The sequence below is a fragment of the Triticum aestivum genome, chromosome 6A, assembly GCF_018294505.1.
Source record: "Triticum aestivum cultivar Chinese Spring chromosome 6A, IWGSC CS RefSeq v2.1, whole genome shotgun sequence".
Classification (NCBI taxonomy): Eukaryota; Viridiplantae; Streptophyta; class Magnoliopsida; order Poales; family Poaceae; genus Triticum; species Triticum aestivum.
The window spans coordinates 460,599,918-460,616,907 of record NC_057809.1 but is presented as its reverse complement, the minus strand read 5'-3'; positions in this window follow the sequence as shown (position 1 = coordinate 460,616,907).

The window sequence follows — 16,990 nt, the reverse complement described above, 5'->3', positions numbered from 1 at the left end:
GCCCCCGTTGCTCGTCTCCAAACTCACTAGATGCCCAACCGCTCGTCTCCAAACTCGGTCGACGCCTCGCCGCTCGTCCTCAAGCTCGGCCGACGCCCCGTCAGACTCGGCCCTGAGGGTGCGCGAGCGGGAGGAGGGGGCGGCCTCAAAACAAAAGGAGCCCGTTCCAGGCATGTGAGCACGAAGCACACTTTTCTTAACCGCCAGTCCGCCATTAGAGTACCTGTTATTCTCTGCGTCTATAGACTTGGAAGGAGGAGAAAGCCGACTTGCGAAGTGGGCTTTGAGCCTTTAGTCTTTTGGTAACGAAGATGTTGATTGTTAAGTGGTGGTGGGCCATAATAGATTGGGTAAGGAGCGCACGGGTTTAATATGAATTATAGCGTATATCTTTCCCTACTAATAAAGCGCTTATGGCTGCTGGTCGTACGTCGTCGGTATTTTTGCATAAAAGTCCCTCCGTTTCTAGAAATTTAACCCGCACTCCTTTTTTAAGTGGCTAATCTGACATAACCTTTCGATTTTTCAGAAAGGCCCTGCATTTTGCTATATTCAACCCGCGGTCCATATGTCTATGTCTGGGGACCGGATCAATGTGGGCAGGTGGCGACTCGAGCGGCGTTGGGACGGCGGCGGCGGAGGCGGCGACTAGAGCTTGCAGGGGCTGGGGAGGCGGATACAAAGGCGGGGGTCGCCGGAGCGCGGATTCACGGGCGGATCCATGGCATCCACGGTCCTGGACAGAAAGGAGACGGTGAGGTGAGGGAGAGAAGAAGGAAGAAAGGAGGGGTTGTGCTGCGACCTAGGCAGGAGCTCACGGGAGTCGGGCGGAAGCGGGAGATGGAGGGATCCGGCGTGGCGGCGCGAAGTCCTTGCAGGTGGAGGCGGGCCTCCATGGCTGGCAGGAAGATCTCCAAGGCCATGGCGGGTGCTGAGAAATGTAGGAGAGGTGCCCTCCGTGGGGATGGGGGAAGATTGTCTACAGCAAGAGCAGACAATGGAGGTGGAAGTATGGAGAAGGATGGGACGATGTGCTTGCACTACTGCGACGGAGGGAAGGCGAATTGAGTGGTAGGTGGATGCTTTATGCTTTTTGAACTCTGTGAGTGTGAGTACAATCTGATTCATTTAATCTAAGTTAATGTAGTTTCAGATACCAAAAGGATTGTACAGTCAGACTGGATGACATTACGATTGAATTACCTTGCATCAGGTAATCTTGTGTTATATTGGCATCAGGTAATCTTCTGGCATTACGACTGAATTACATTTGGTACTGGTTTTATCTGCTGCTCATATTGTGCAGCTTATCTTGTTCTTCTATACACAGTTCAGATTGATGTTCTGAAGATTGAAATGTGTGTGCAGTGTCTTGGGCAGCCGAGCTCTTCCTAGGAGTAGTCACTTCATGTCCATCTAGGGCATCCAATCATCCATCTTGCTGGTCCAGAATTTATATAAGACTGAACTATGTAAGGTTCCATTGTCTTGCAATGGAGCCGAGGAGAGCCTCCCTTGTTTTCTATAAGAAAAAGAATTAAGTATCCTTTCCTCATCTCACATAAGCAAGAGAATACCGGCACACATATTCTAAGACTATCTCCAATATTGTTTGATTTGGAGCTCTTAGGTGCAAAATTCACCAAAATGAATCACAATGCAAATGGTTCAGTCCCTTTTTATTTTCATGGATCCGTTGTATATTGATTTTTGCCTCAAATGCTCTATAACAATCGTATCGCTTGCTGGTGTAGCCATCTATCTCAGAGCAGCAGTTGGCAAACCAAATCCAAGGTGCAATCTTTTTCCGGTAACTAATATAGTGGCATATAGTATTGTCTTAAAAACATGAATAATTGGTCATACCTATCATACCAATCTTAGAACATGTTTTGAATTCAGGTAAACTTAGGAACATGTATCTTGGTAGTTCGAACTTGAACTCTATTTGGTCCTAATAAGGCGATATGGTTACATAGCTGATTGACATATGCACAATCATTTTTTAAAGAAACAGAAATAAATAAATTCAACATTGAATTAGTAGAACATGATGGTGTGTCCTGTTCCATCCGTCCCTGGCTCGTTAACATTGAAGGTGCCGTCTGCTATGGTCATCAGAGGTGTAGCTGCCCGTACTCATCACAAGTTGTTGGCACTGGATTTATTATGTAAACTCAATGATTTTGCTTGCTAGATTTCCTTCAATTTTTGACCCACAATGAGGAGTATTGCGAGGGCCTGGACAAACTTGATTAAATTAGTTTCTATTTTGGTATAGCTGGGACCATCACTTTGGGATGTTTTTCCAATCTGCATGTGCAATTGTGCATGACGATCCTAATTGTATATGTTGGACATATTCGTGTTGAGTATATGTTGAACGCATGATTGTTAAACCACTATAATATGTATACCCCGTTGCAACGCATGAGCTCGAGGAGAAGAGGTAGGGAGAAGAAGGAAGGGTGCGGCAGGGGCGCAACGGTGCAAGGGCGCTGGTCTTGTGCGCGTGGAGCATCTCTCCTTGGGCGGTTGCGCTGGTTGGTTCGGCACGCAAATGCCCACCTTGCCCACGTCCGACAACTCATTGCCGGCGCGGAAGACATGGACTCCTACCACAGAGAGCTCGCATGCCCTGCAGCGGCTGGAACTGGCTGAAGGTCATCCCGCATCCTCGACTTCATCCTTTCCTGCGCCCTCCTCCATCCACGACCTCTGGTACACTACTTCTCCTCCCTGCCCTCTCCTTCCCAATCCACCATGTAATTTCTCTGTTCGCAGTCTCGGCAATCCTGAATTTGGCTTGCTTCCCCTTCATAGCAAGTACTCCGTCAGTTCTTAAATATAAGTCTTTTTAGAGATTCTAATTTGAACTTTAAAATGAGTTAATCTACACTCTAAAATATGTCTATATACATCCGTATGTAGCCCCTATTGAAATCTCTAAAAGTCTTATATTTAGAAACGAAGGGAGTACCAACTAGGACTTATGCTACTCCCAGCTCGAGCTCCACAAGCACGTTACTCCAGGTCTACGTCCTCAAGGTATGGAACTTACACTACCTCTCTGCACCAGTCGATGGCCCTGGACTAGCTGTCCCAATGGCCTTGTCGCCTCCCTCGATCCCTCATGTTTCCTTCCACGATGTAACAGATATAGCAATTTTTTTATTTGTTGAGAGATAAATTTGCCGCAATGTAAATAGGCTATGCTAGGAGTTCAGTTGCCCAGGGAACGAGAATTTGTCCATGATACTCTGACTGAACCTATTTTCAGGATCACAACTAATGTTTTCAGATGTCACCTTATGAAGTTGCTTCATTGTTGACGAGTTAATGTCTTATGCAACCCTGCCATCTACAATTTGCCAGTCAGAAGGTGACCTGAAGCTTAAAATAGAGAAAATGACCATGAGCTCTGTCAAGTAAGAGATTTTCTATATCGAGATGCCTTAGGCTCATAGTCCCCTTTCTGTTCTCTACGTCCTTGCTCATTGGTTAATTCGGGACAACAGTTTGTCCGATAATCTATGTTACTTTTCTGAGTTTAGATTGTTGCCCCTTAGAAATTTTTGAATCAATGCATCAGAATGGTTTCTTTGTTGTTTTATGTGGATATGGATTCTGGTCATATTTTTACGCATTAAGGATTTTGAGTGTGATCTATGTAGTCACTGAAACCTAATGTGCATAGTGTGTACATGTAGCTAATGTATTTGATTCTGAAATAAAACATATTTTTCTTTAGATTGTGTTCTTCCGATTGCATACATGCATACACCATGTTTCTGTTTTGGTACCAGTAAAAAAATGTTTATTTGGAGAACGATCGAGCAGTAATTCCCATCTGGAAGCAAAGAGCATCCTCCTTGCACCGGTGCGCTGGATGACTACATCATACCACTTCTCTTAACCTGCGACTGGCTCTCTGCTATGGGCATAAGGGTCTGATTACATAACATCAAGGTTTGACCAATGTACCCATTTGTTCTGAAATTAGATTATATAAGGGTTATCAAATTGTGAGAGATTCGAGCCCAACGATAAGAAGCATTTGGAGCTGCAAATGTGACATTTATTTCTTGAAATACCTACATCTTGTATTATGACTGGTTGTTCTTTTTGCAGGGCTTAGGACTAATTCTAATGATGTTAAGCTTGATATATAGGTATGGCAACAGAGGTTGCTGGATGTTAACTGGTAATCACAATGTATCAGTATTAATTATATGCTATTGTTTTTCTGGATTCAAAGTAGTACATTTTTGGGTAGAAAGACAATACGACCTTTGTCTCTGATGTAATCATTTTGCACTCAGTACGGTTGTGTTCCATCCGGCAGGCTGCCTGCACATGCAATAATTTGATTAAGGATGACACGAATTTGGGAAGCATGTTGCTGTACTTGCGAATAAGCTAAACTGACAATGGCAATGGCGCATGAAACGTCATGATGCAGAGCGGGATGGGTATCAACCAGGACATGGTGAGGAATTAAAAACATACATAATCATTTCGTTATTTTTTCTTGGTGTATCCCGTTGCAACGCACGGGCAATTTTCCTAGTAGTTAAAAAAGAACATTCCCAAAAGAGTTTAAAATAGATAGGTCTCTCTCATATAGTGCCCGGGAGCTGAGCTACCTCCAACAGTATGTGTTAATGCAATTCCCCTCTTGTTTGGCGTGGAGGCTGGCACCTTTTGAGCAACTGCTCTCTCTTTCAAAAGTGGCATACTCTTTGCTCACAACCTTCCTCTTGGAGGTTGCATCATCTGGGATAAAATTAGAATCCTCATCAGAATTTTTCCTCTTTCTGGCATATGTTGCAGCTTTGGGTAAATCATGTGAACTTGGTGTACCTGGATCTGAATTTGTGTTGCTCTCAGGACTTAGTGCATGCACTCAAGTCAACATCCTCATCAACCCAATTTTGCCTATCATCTGACCCTGGCATCTTGGCAAGCTGGCCCTGTGAATAGAATAGATAGGAACAAACAAGATGAGGATCACAAAATGCAGAGGTTTTTGCAAAAGAATTGAGTTCAAAAGTCAAGGTTATATTTGTCTGCAATTTGGTCTCACTGAGTGAACTCGTTTGGAAATTTCGAGGCAATAATAGAGACTTGTCGACATGTTTCGGTGCCACCGACTATGTGACTCGGTCTCTCCGAGGTGCTCATGGAAGTTCAAAACTTTGATTCGGTCACACCGAGCGAGTATGATTCAGTTAGACCGAGATGTACTTTGTGCAATGGCCTAAGCCATATCGGCGGCACCGAAGCATGTTCCTTCAGTCAGTCCGAAGTGAAGACAGCGAGACCATTACCCTAACTTTTTCGCTCAAAACCTAGAATCTACAAAATTTATCGATGGATGGATGTTGTGCATACGTGGGAAGATAATGTGTGAAACCTTGTGCTAAGAATCGGAATCGGAGTTTGGAAAGCACAAGAGATTGAATCTGTACCCTAACTTGGTGACGGTCCTCTATGGCAGTGACGTCGGTGGAGATTGACAATGATGGTGACAGAATCCTGCGGCTAGGGCACGCGGGAGACAACATCGATGATTAGATGATCCAGACGGCGACAAAGGCGAGTTGCCAGAAGATTGTGTTTGAAGAAGTTTTCAGACGAACCGTCCGCAGGATATATATACTCACACACTATTGGTCAGTCGGAGAGAAATTCTTCGGAGGCACCAAGACATATAACTTCCAGAAGCAGAGCGTTCTAGTGAGATCGAGTGTGTTCAGTCGGGCTGTCTAAGGGGCTCAAAACAGATCGGTCACAGTGACTCGATGGGACCGAAAAGGAATGTGTTGGTCGGACCGAAGACATAATGAAAGTTTTAAAGTTCAACCCTACTCAGGTTAGTGACTCCGAGTGCTCCTCACCCAGAGGGCCCGAATAGAAACTTTTTCAAAATTTTGTGATCAGCAAGAATGAATTGAGACAAGTAGAGATAGATAGATAGATAGAGAAGGTTCTTATGCATTCTTGTCCATCCAATTGACCAAAATATCCAAATCAAGCAAACAATAATGGGATGTCCTCCGATGGGAACATATGCATAGCAACATGCTCACACAATAAGGTTGCAAATAAAAATGGCAAACATGCACAACCAAACTAGCATCTATCAAGGCAATGGTTGATGAAAAAGTCATCTATATATGAGTATCTTGACTTAGAAGCCAAATGAGAACATTTGATCATAGGTCATACTCATCGTTTAAGCACAAATGGGTTACCATTTTTACATAAAGAATTAATGTGTTCACATCAATAGAGTTACTTTAGCTCAAATCTTGGAGCAAAGACCCTCCTAGATGTGAGATCCCCCCTAAGAGGGATGAACTAGCCTTGGGTTTTGTCATTGAAGACTTTATGTAGCTGTTGTTGTTGTGGAAGCTCAATGTTGATGGTGATCATCAAGAGTTGGGAGCTTTCCTTGGGATTTGTAGCACTTTCAACCTACATGGGCGAGTCTCACAAGGAACAACAAGGATATCCATAGGCATAGAGTCAAGTGCACATAGAATAATGTCCATGAATGCATTGATTACCTTGTCCCTTGACTTACCAACAAGAGGGTTTGTGACTCCATGAACTAGTGCATGATGTTGAAGTGGTTTGCACAAGTTCTTGCCATGGATGAATATGAGTGAAGTTTGTTGGCGGAGTCACCCTCAAGAACTCTCTAGTTCTTATTCTTTGGGCTCCAAATCAACTTGATGGAAATCCTTGAAGTTGTAGTTGTACTTGATGAAGTTGAACTTGAAGTATTCTTGGGAACCCACTTGACCAAATATTGATGCGGTTCTTCATATGAGTCTATCTCCTCTTGAAGCTTATCCTTACCTTTTAACTTGTGGTCTTGTGGTGGAAGATCATCTTGAGCTTAAGTTCCCTTGAAATAAGTAGGATCATACTTCTCCTTTAGGGAACATTTGAAAAGTTCAAAGAATTCCAGAGTGAAGTGGAGAATCATCGTAACAAGAAAATAAAGTTTCTACAATCTGATCACAGAGGCGAATATTTTAGTTACAAGTTTGGCCTTCATTTAAAACAATGTGTAATTGTTTCACAACTCACGCCACCTGGAACACCACGGCGTAATGGTGTGTCCGAACGTCGTAACCGTACTTTATTGGATATGGTGCGTTCTATGATGTCTCTTACCGATTTACCACTATCGTTTTAGGGTTATGCATTGGAGACAACACATTCATGTTAAATAGGGCACCGTCTAAATCTGTTGAGATGACACCGTATGAACTATGGTTTGGCAAGAAACCTAATATGTCATTTCTTAAAGTTTGAGGATGCGACACTTATGTCAAAGGGTAAAGGCTTCAGCTTGATAAGCTCGAACCTAAATCGGAGAAGTGTGTCTTCATAGGATACCCTAAGGAAACTATTGGGTGCACCTTCTACCATAGATCTGAAGGCAAGATCTTTGTTGCCAGGAATGGATCCTTACTAGAGGAGTTTCTCTTGAAAGAAGTGAGTGGGAGGAAAGTAGAACTTGATGAGGTAATTGTACCTTCTCTCAAATTGGAAAGTAGCACATCAGAGAAAACCTTTCCCATGATGCCTACACCAACTAGAGAGGAAGCTAATGATGATGATCATAAAACTTTAGATCAAGTTACTACTGAATCTCGTAGGTCGTCCAGGGCACGTCCCGCACTAGAGTGGTACGGTAATCGTGTCCTGGAAGTTATGTTATTAGACCATGGTGAACCTACAAACTCTGAAGAAGCTATGATGAGCCCAGATATCGATAAATGGCTTGAGGCCATGAAATCTGAGATAGGATCCATGTATGAGAACAAAGTGTAGACTTTGGTGGACTTGCCTGATGATCGGCAAGCCATTGAGAATAAATGGATCTTCAATAAGAAGACCGACGCTGATGGCAATGTTACTGTCTACAAAGCTCGACTTGTTGCGGAAGGTTTTCGACAAGTTCAAGGAGTTGACTATGATGAGACTTTCTCACCCATAGTGATGCTTAAGTCTGTTCAAATCATGTTAGCAATTGCCGCATTTTATGGTTATGAAATCTAGCAAATGGACGTCAAAACTGCATTCCTTAATGGATTTCTTAAAGAAGAGTTGTATATGATGCAACCAGAAGGTTTTGTCAGTCCTAAAGATGCTAACAAAGTGTGCAACCTCCAGCGATCCATCTATGGACTCGTGCAAGCATCTCGGAGTTGGAATATACACTTTGATGAGGTGATCAAAGCATATGGTTTTATACAGACTTACGGGGAAGCCCGTATTTACAAGAAAGTGAGTGGGAGCTCTGTAGCATTTCTGATATTATATGTGGATGACATATTGTTGATTGGAAATGATATAGAATTTCTGGATAGCATAAAAGTATACTTGAATAAGGGTGAAGTTGCTTATATATTGGGCATCAAGATCAATAGGGATAGATCGAGATGCTTAATAGGATCTTCACAAAACACATACCTTGATAAAGTTTTGAAGAATTTCAAAATGGATCAGTCAAAGAAAGGGTTCTTGCCTGTGTTACAAGGTGTGAAATTGAGTCAGACTCAAAGCCTGACCACGGCAGAAGATAGAGAGAGAGAATGAAAGTCATTCCCTATGCCTCAACCATAGGTTCTATAAAGTATGCCATGCCGTGTACTAGACCTATTGTATACCTTGCCATGAGTTTGGCAAGGGGGTACAATAGTGATCCAGGAGTAGATCACTCTGAAGGAAATATGCCCTAGAGGCAATAATAAAGTTGTTATTTATATTTCCTTATATCATGATATATGTTTATTATTCATGCTAGAATTGTATAAACCGAAAACTTAGTACATGTGTGAATACATAGACAAACAGAGTGTCCCTAGTATGCCTCTACTTGACTAGCTCATTAATCAAAGATGGTTAAGTTTCCTAGCCATGGACATGTGTTGTCATTTTATGAATGAGATCACATCATTAGAGAATGATGTGATGGACAAGACCCATCCGTTAGCTTAGCATAATGATCGTTCAGTTTTATTGCTACTGCTTTCTTCATGACTTATACATGTTCCTCTGACTATGAGATTATGCAACTCCCGAATACCAGAGGAACACCTTGTGTGCTGTCAAACGTCACACCATAACTGGGTGATTATAAAGATGCTCTATAGGTGTCTCCGATGGTGTTTATTGAGTTGGCATAAATCGAGATTAGGATTTGTTACTCCGTTTATCGGAGAGGTATCTCTGGGCCCTCTCGGTAATGCACATCACTATAAGCCTTGCAAGCAATGTGACTAATGACTTAGTTGCGGGATGATGCATTACAGAACGAGTAAAGAGACTTGCCGGTAATGAGATTGAACTAGGTATATATGGTGATACCGACGATCGAATCTCGGGCAAGTAACATATCGATGACAAAGGGAACGACGTATATTGTTATGCGGTTTGACAGATAAAGATCTTCGTAGAATATGTAGGAGCCAATATGAGCATCCAGGTTCCGCTATTGGTTATTGACCGGAGATGTGTCTCGGTCATGTCTACATAGTTCTCGAAACCGTAGGGTCCGCACGCTTAACGTTCAATGATGATTTGTATTATGAGTTATGTGATTTGATGTACCAAAGGTTGTCTGGAGTCTCGGATGAGATCACAGACATGACGAGGAGTCTCGAAATGGTCGAGACGTAAAGATCGATATATTGGAAGGCTATATTCGGACATCAGAAAAGTTCCGAGTGATTCGGGTATTTTTCGGAGTATCGAAGAGTTATCGGAATTCGGCGGGGGAAGTAGTGGGCCTTAATGGGCCATATGGGAAAGGAGAGAAGGGCCTCAAGGGGTGGCCGCACGCCCCCCTCCTTCCTTCTCCCCTCTTTCCCCTTCCGTTCCCCTCCTAGTTGGACTAGGAAAGGGGGGAATCCTACTCCTAGTAGGAGTAGGAATCCCCCCTTGGGGCGCGCCATAGGAGGCTGGCCCTTCCCCTCCTCCACTCCTTTATATACGGGGGAGGGAGGCACCCCATAGACACAGAAGTTGATCTCTTAGTCGTGTGCGGTGCCCCCCTCCACAGATTTCCACCTCGGTCATATCGTTGTAGTGCTTAGGCGAAGCCCTGCATCGGTAACTTCATCATCACCATCATCACGCCGTTGTCATAACGCTTCCGCTTACAGTCTACGAGGGTACGTGGACAACACTCTTCCCCTCTCATTGCTATGCATCACTTAGATAGATCTTGCGTGTGTGTAGGATTTTTTTGAAATTACTGCGTTCCCCAACAGTGGCATCCGAGCTAGGTCTATGCGTAGATGTTATATATACGAGTAGACCACAAAGGAGTTGTGGGCGTGGGTATATACATATTGCTTGCCGTCACTAGTTGATTCTTGATTCAACGGTATTATTGGATGAAGCGGCTCAGACCGACATTACGCTTATGCTTACGCGAGACTGGTTCTACCGACGTGCTTCGCACATAGGTGGCTAGTGGGTGTCTGTTTCTCCAACTTTAGTTGAATCGGTTTCAATGAACAGGGTTCTTTCTGAAGATCAAAAAGCAATCACTATACTACGTTGTGGTTTTGATGCGTAGGTAAGAACGGTTCTTGCTAGAAGCCTGTAACAGCCACGTAAAACTTGCAACAACAAAGTAGAGGATGTCTAACTTGTTTTTGCAGGGCATGTTGTGATGTGATATGGTCAAGACGTGATGAGATATAAATTGTTGTATAAGATGATCATGTTTTGTTAAAGTTATCGGCAACTGGCAGGAGCCTTATGGTTGTCTCTTTATTGCATAAGATGCAAGTGCCATATAATTGTTTTACTTTATCGCTATGCGATAGCAATAGTTGCAAAAGCAATAGTTGGCGAGACGATCATGTGACGACACATTGATAAAAATCAAGATGATGGAGATCATGGTGTCATGCCAGTGACGATGGAGATCATGATGGTACTTTGGAGATAGATATCAAAGGCATAAGATGATGATGGCCATATCATGTCACATATTTTGATTGCATGTGATGTTTATCTTTTATGCATCTTATTTTGCTTAGTACGACGGTAGAATTATGAGATGATCCCTTACTAAAATTTCAAGGTATAAGTATTCTCCCTGAGTATGCACCGTTGCGACAGTTCTTCATGCCGAGACACCACATGATGATCGGGTGTGATAAGCTCTACATTCACATACAATGGGTGCAAGCCAGTTTTGCACAAGAAGAATACTCAGGTTAAACTCGACGAGCCTAGCATATGCAGATATGGCCTCGGAACACTGAGACTAAAAGGTCGAGCGTGAATCATATGATAGATATGATCAACATAGTGATGTTCACCATTGAAAACTACTCCATCTCACGTGATGATCGGACATGGTTTAGTTGATTTGGATCACATGATCATTTAGATGACTAGAGGGATGTCTATCTAAGTGGGAGTTCTTAAGTAATATGATTAATTAAACTTTAATTTATCATGAACTTAGTCCTGATAGTATTTGCATATCTATGTTGTAGATCAATTTCTCGCGTATAGCTTCCCCGTTTATTTTTGATATGTTTCTAGAGAAAACTAAGTTGAAAGATGATAGTAGCAATGATGCGGACTAGGTCTGTGATCTGAGGATTATCCTCATTGATGAACAGAAGAATTATGTTCTTGATGCACCGCTAGGTGACGGACCTATTTCAGTAGCAGATGTAGACGTTATGAACGTTTGGCAAAGCTCGGTATGATGACTACTTGATAGTTTAGTGCACCATGCTTTACGGCTTAGAACCGGGACTTCAAAAATGTTTTGAACGCCACAAAGCATATAAGATGTTCCAAGAGCTGAAATTTGTATTTCAGACTCATGCCCGAGTCGAGAGGTATGAGACCTCTGACAAGTATTTTGCCTACAAGATGGAGGATAATAGCTCAACCAGTGAGCATGTGCTCAAAATGTCTGAGTACTACAATCGCTTGAATCAAGTGGGAGTTAATCTTCCAGATAAGATAGTGATTGACAGAGTTCTCAGGCCACTACCACCAAGTTACTAGAACTTCGTGATGAACTATATAATGTAAGGGATGGCGAAAACGATTAACGAGCTCTTCGCGATGTTGAAATCAGCGAAGGTATAAATCAAGAAAAGCATCAAGTGTTGATGGTTGACAAGACCACTAGTTTCAAGTAAAAGGGCAAGGGAAAGAAAGGGAACTTCAAGAAGAATGGCAAGCAAGTTGCCACTCCCATGAAAAAGCCCAAAGCTAGACCCAAGCCTGAAACTGAGTGCTTCTACTGCAAAGGAAATGGTCACTGGAAGTGGAACTGCACTAGATACTTGGCAGATAAGAAGGATTGCAAAGTGAACAAAGGTATATTTGATATACATGTTATTGATGTGTACTTTACTAGCGTTTATAGCAACCCCTCTGTATTTGATACTGGTTCAGTTGCTAAGAGTAGTAACTCGAAATGGGAATTGCAAAATAAACAGAGACTAGTTAAGGGCGAGGTGATGATGTGAGTTGGAAGTTATTCCAAGGTTGATAAGATCACCATCGCACACTCCCTTTACCATCGGGATTAGTTTTGAACCTAAAATAAATGTTATTTGGTGTTTGCGTTGAGCATAAATATGTTTGGATCATGTTTATTGCAATACGGTTATTAATTTAAGTAAAAGAATAATTGTTGTTCTATTTACATGAATAAAACCTTCTATGGTCATACACTCAATATAAATGGTTTATTGAATCTCGATCGTAGTGATACACATATTCATAATATTGAAGCCAAAAGATGCAAAATTAATAATGATAGTGCAACTTATATGTGGCACTGTTGTTTAGGTCATATTGGTGTAAAGCGCATGAAGAAACTCCATGCTGATGGACTTTTGGAATCACTTAATGCTTGTGAACCATGCCTCATGGGCAAGATGACTAATACTCCGTTCTTCGGAACAATGGAAATAATACATACTGATGTGTGCGGTCCAATGAGTGTTGAGGCTCACGGCGGGTATCGTTATTTTCTGACCTCCATAGATAATTTGAGCAGATATGGGTATATCTACTTGATAAAACATAAGTCTGGAACATTTGAAAAGTTCCAAGAATTTTAGAGTGAAAGTGGAAAATCATCGTAACAAGAAAATAAAGTTTCTACGATCTGATCGCAGAAACAAATATTCGAGTTATGAGTTTGGTCTTCATTTGAAACAATGTGGAATAGTTTTGCAACTCACGCCACCTCAAACACCACAGCATAATGGTGTGTCCGAACGTCATAACCGTACTTTATTAGATATGGTACGATCTATGATGTCTCTTACGGATTTACCACTATCGTTTTGGGGTTATGCATTAGAAACAGTTGCATTCACGTTAAATAGAGCACCGTCTAAAAATCCGTTGAGATGACACCGTATGAACTGTGGTTTAGCAAGAAACCTAAGCTGTCGTTTCTTAAAGTTTGGGGTTGCGATGCTGATGTGTAAAATCCCAAATTTTCAATTTGGAATGTTATACATTATATCATCATGCATATCATATTTTATTTTGCTTTTGGTTTTGATCCTAGAAAATCCTAAGCAACTCAAGGACCCACGGAGAGAGTTGGGGATTTCGTTATTTACATATTTGAGTTTTCTCAAATTTTGTAAACAGGATCATTTGATTTTATTTATTTTATCATCAATTATTTCTATTACAAAAATATGAGAGAGGGAATAAAATGACTTTCCCAAAATATAGGAATATTGAGGATTTAATAAAAAAAATCAAATAAGTTTTATTTCGGAGTTTTCGGTATTTTATTTGAATTTAGGAAAAATGCGCGTTTTTCAAAATCTCGTTTAGGGCCCAAATAAATGTTCACTTTATTGGGCTTGATTTTAGAAGCCCGGGAAAATTTATTTCGTGATTTTTGTAGTCCGTTTAGTATTTCTTTTTATTTTTCTTCCGAGCGTAATTATTTAAAAAAAAGCGGAACCGACTATGGGCCGTACTTGGCCAGGACTCCCCTGGCCGGGGCCTTTATAAGGTGCCGCCCCGGGGCCCGAGAGCCCAGCCGCCCCAGCCCCCAAACCCTAGCGCCCTAGCCGCCGCCCCGCCGCCAGCCGTCGCCGCCAGCCGCCGTCGCCCCGCCGCCAGCCGTCGCCGCCAGCCGCCGTCGCCCCGCCGCCGATCCGCCGGAGCCGCGCGCCGCCCGATGTTCGCCGCCGCCTCGACATCCGTGCCATTCTTTAAAAAAAATCTGTTCGTCGTTTTTCTTTTTCGTCGGATTTTTCCGCGGTTATTTTCTGATCGCGATTTTTGATCCGATTTTCGTTTTAGTATAACTTTTCGCTCGTTTATCGGAATCAGGCGATTCAAGCGCCTGGAGTTTCGTCTCGAAACCCTCTTTCTGAATAATCAACTTAAACAAGTTTTTGCTATTGTAAAATTTGATTTAGATCCAGATTACTAGAACGAAGTTGTTTTCTTTCGCCGTTTGATTTCTTTTGCTTCGTTCGATTTGATTCTTTTTGCAAACCAGGGTTCTTAAGTTGAACTTTCTGGTTAGATCTTCTATTTGAGTTTTACCTCTGCATTAGATGAGTACTTATTGTATGCTTGTTTGTTTGTCTGTGATAGAATACCCGGAGTGCGCCGCCTGTTACTTTGAATCTCTAGGTTTCGCGGATCATCAGCAAGGCAAGTAACACTTTGATCATACCTTTTTCTACAACCCAGTTTTATTGCATTAGATCAATCCTCACACATTGCATGATTAGGATCTAATTAAATTGTGGGATGGGAAGTAGATGAGGTAGTACCTATTACCTGTTTATTATCAAACCTTTGGGAGTTACTTCTACATTTGCTTATTATGCCATGCTATGCTAGTAGACGTGGATTGGGTGAGTGATATCCATGACAGATGTGAGATTGTTAATTAATGGTTTATCTAAGGTGGCAACCTAAACACACATCTGGGTGGATTGAGGCACCTGGGTATTCCAGGACTTGCCTGTTTTTCTTTTGGACTGCCACCCAGGCTCAAAGGGATCATGAGATTATTCATACTAGAAACTTCCGTGTGCAGCCACAGGCCATTATGGGCTCTAGCATAGTTGATTAAGTTGTGCGAACTCTTACAGTGGTAGACTAGCAGATGTAGGGGATGTAGGTGGTACGGTCTACCCGGTCGTAAGGTTCTAGCGCTTCTGAAAGACTATGTCTCGGTCATCCGTCTTCTCAAACACCATGTAGTGCGAGAAAACAAACGGAGGCGATCGAGTCTTGTGGGGAAAAGTGCGCAAACCTCTGCAGAGTGTAACAAACTAATCGTGGTTAGCCGTGTCCCCGGTTATGGACATCTTGAGTATCTAGTACCTGAATTTTCATGTGAATCTCAACATGTTACTCTAAAGTTAATTTTGTTGGGTTTAATGATGCTTAATTGGGATTGAGAATGTTGTCAACCATTCTCAATGTTTAACAACCACCATGATAGTAATTAAATTTATTCCTTTGAAGTAGGAAAAAATTGGCTTTACGCAAAAACTGTAACCATAGAGCTTTCCACCAGCCAAATATGCATATAGTATAGCTGTTGCATTCCATTTCTCTCTATGTGTTACCTTGCCAGCATATTCCATGTGCTGACCCGTTTTCGGGCTGCAATGTTAATGTTGCAGACTTTTCAGACGACAATTAAGGAGTTTTTAGGTCGTGGTTCTATACTCAGTGATGTCGTTGGAGTTGATGGACTCACCTATCTTCCAAGCCTTCCGCTGTTATCGTTACTAGATGGCCTTAAGCCATATTTATTGTAATAAGTTCTCTTTTGAGACCTCGATGTAATAAGTGTGTGATTGCTACTCTGCTATAAATCCTTCAGGTACTGTGTGGTGTCAGTATTACTGATCCAAGGATGACACCGGAGCACAGAGATCAGACTGTTTGAGGTTTGGTCGCTACAGAGATGGTATCAGAGCACACGCTGACTATTGGACACGACCACTAAGCTAAAGACCTAGATCACTACTCACTCTCTTCTCTTTTCTGACCTCTCATCTCTTCTACTCTTTAGGATGGTGGATGCAAGGAACAAGTTCACCCAACCAGATGAAGATACACCCTTTGGACGCCACTTGAAGGAAGTCACTAGATACCTGAACATAGGAATACCAAGCTTCACGGGAACCTACAAGGCCAGTTTACCTGAAGAAGAGCGCTGGATGATTCAAGTTCAAGTTCCAGGAAGGACGTTCATGCCTGTCACTGAGCCCATAGAGTTTTCTTTTGATGCACCAACTTGGAGTCTAGGAAAGAGTATGGCAGCTCACATCGCCATGGGACGCATTGGAGAAGTCTACCGCAAGGATCTCAAGGATACTATCTACCAGATTTGCGGACGCCGAGATGAACACTGGGAGATGATCAGCACCAGGAAAGATAGATCAATTGCAGCTTTTATCCAGGAGTTAAATCAGCACATTCGACGACAGGAGAATCGGATGTGCGCCGACATGATAGATCTGAAGAAAGCTAAGACTAGAATCAAGGAACTAGAGGAAGAACTCAAGGCTACACGCGAAGATTATGAAGAAGAAATTGAAGTATTGGTGGAGAAGAATGCCGACCTAACTATGAAGCTAGCAATATTTATGGGAGGCCCGACACCAGTAGATGAAGACGAAGAACCCAAGGAGATTAGCCCGGAAGACTACATCATCATTGACGACACCGACTCGGAACAAGATAGTAGCAATGACGACTATGTTGATGAAGCAGGAGCAGATATCATGGAGTCTACAACCATAGAATATTTCTAGTAGACCACCTCATCGGTAGTAGTAGTCCACCATGTAAATATAGTAGTCCAAGCACTTTGCGATAGCTAGATCGATTGAATGGCTTTGTTTGTTTGAGTGAAGTGAATTGTTTGCTTTTGCCTCATGTGCATATGGGTAGTGTTTTCTCTTTAGAC